The following is a 2500-nucleotide window of genomic DNA, read 5'->3' on the forward strand; positions in this document are numbered from 1 at the left end:
TGATTTGATGGTGCTGTTGATGTGTTGATCAAAAGAGAGATTGTTATCAATGGTTATTCCTAGCAGTTTAGTTGTAGAGTCTGGAGAGATGACAGTGTTGTTGTTTGACAAGATGGTGAAATTGAGTGGGGAGGGGGGTACGAATAGTGGGGTTGAAGAGAAGAAGTTTGTTTTTTTTAGCATTAAGGAGAAGGTATCGTCGAGTAAACCATGTTTCTACTGTGTTAAAGATATTTTGAGTTAGTGAGATTAGATCAGAGGAGGAGGAAGCTGAACAAATAATAGTGGAGTCAGCATATTGAATGCAGGTGGCTTGAGGAATTACAGAGTGGAGATCATTAATGTAGGGGAGAAGAGAAGTGGACCAGAGATAGAGCCCTGAGGCACCCCAATAGAAATGGGCGGTGGGAGATGTGGTTGTCCCAGAGCGGCTTGTTGTCTGTTGCTGAGATAAGAACTAAACCATTTGATGGTAAGAGTATCAAATATGAGGATTCAAGGATGTTTATTAAGGAACAGTGGTTAACCATGTCAAATGCCTTTGAGAGGTCAATGAATAGAGCAGAAGAGAAAAGATTATCGTTGCGATTGTTGCTAATGGCATCTATAAAGGAAAGGAGAGCAGTGGTGGTGCTATGATGGTGTCTAAAGCCATGTTGACAGTTAGCTATAATATTGTGTAAAGATACTGTACAAGTTGCTCATGAATACATTTCTCCATAATCTTTGCTAAAGGTGAGAGAAGGGCAATTGGTCTAAAGTTGGAGTAGTCAATAGAGTTACCGCCTTTGTGTAGTGGGATTATATGAGATACTTTCCAGATATCAGGGATGGTTCCCTCTTGGATGGCCCTATTTATGAGTATAGCTATTGGGTATGCAATTTCTTTGGCTGCCTTTTGCAGAAAAAGGAAGGGAGTTAATCAGCAGAGGGTACAGGGTTTCAGTTTAAACATAAGTCTATAGATGAAAGAGGTAGAGATAGGTTGTAGAGAGAAGTTGTAAGAAGTGTCTGCTAGATTGTTTGGAGGATAGAAGTTATTAGTGTTCAGTTGTTGTTGTTATATAGGTTCATAGGTTCATAGGTTCATACTAGGCTATCTGCCCTGGGCATTTATAAGCCCTAGCCAGGTTGTGTGGCTTTCACCACCCCTTAGGTTGAAGAATACTATACCATTATGGCTTGCCTCTGTCCAGCAGTGATACAGAGGTGATCCCCGGGGTAAACCTACGATCTCCCATCCACTGGTCAAGATTCCTCTTGAACAGAGCCAGCGAGGTGCTCTGTCTCACATGGACTGGGATTCTGTTCCACAGCATAGGGAGTCTCTGGGTGATGAATCTGTCCCTCCAGCATGTCCTATTTATATCCATGTTGACGTTTAAGTCTCTTGCTCTTGTGGCTCTGATGGATTTGGATTTTTTGAGGTGGAGCATGTCCATTAATTCGGGTTGGACATGGCCTTGTATGTCAGGCACAGGTCACCTCTGAGCAGGCGGTATGCGACTGAATAGAGCTGGAGTTTCTTCAGTCGGGCAGCATATGGCATATTTTGAGCCTTTATCCTTTTGGTGAGGAACTTTTGGGGTCTTTCCAATTGCTGCAGGTGTTGGGTAAGATACATTCGAGATGGGCGTTGTACTCAATCATTGGTCTGATAAGTGAAGAGTACAGGGAACAATGACCTCCCTTGATCTGATGTGAATCCCTTCATAATCAGGTGGGCAATGTAGAAGGTCCTCCTAACCACTTTGGCAATGTGAGTGTCAAAAGAAGGTTACTGTCAACTTGGGTCCCCAGGTCCCTGATAACCTCTTCTGTGTGCTTAATGGATTGCCACCTATGTGGAAACTTGGGGTTACCTTGTTTTACCAAAGTGTATGACAATACATTTTTGGTGTTTAGCTTAAGGCCATGGCTCTGGCACCAGTTATCCATTTCTATGAGACCTCTCTGAAGGATATCTGTGTCTGATGGATTTTCAACTATGGCGCCCAGTTTGCAGTCATCTGCAAACTTTGTCAGCTACAATCCTCCTTATGTTTGCCTGCACTTCTGAAAAGTAGATGCCGAACAAAAGGGCCAGGACTGAGCCCTGTGGGACACCACTTGTGACCCGGCTTGAGTCTGACATGGCACCAGCAACTCTAACCCTGTGGGTTCTGTCCTTGAGCCAGTTTGCAGCCCATCTTGTGACATATGGGTTTTACATTTAAGCTGGTGAACTTTTCTATGACACCCGAGTGGGGTATTGTGTCGAAAGCTTTTGCAAGGTCAAGGTAGGCTGTGTGAACTGCCTTACCCACATCAATGACCTTGGTGACTGTTTCAAAAAAGTCGACCAAGTTCAAGAGGTATGATCTGCCCTTGACAAAGCTGAATTGGGTAGGATCCAATGTCTGTAGGTCCCCTATGTCTTTATTTATGAGTTCCATTATGATCCTCTCCATAGCTTTGCAGACCAGGCTTGTTAAGCTTATGGGGCGGTAATTACCAGGGT

The sequence above is a fragment of the Protopterus annectens genome, chromosome 9.part0 (genome assembly GCF_019279795.1).
Source record: "Protopterus annectens isolate FY-2018-M chromosome 9.part0, PAN1.0, whole genome shotgun sequence".
Classification (NCBI taxonomy): domain Eukaryota; kingdom Metazoa; phylum Chordata; order Ceratodontiformes; family Protopteridae; genus Protopterus; species Protopterus annectens.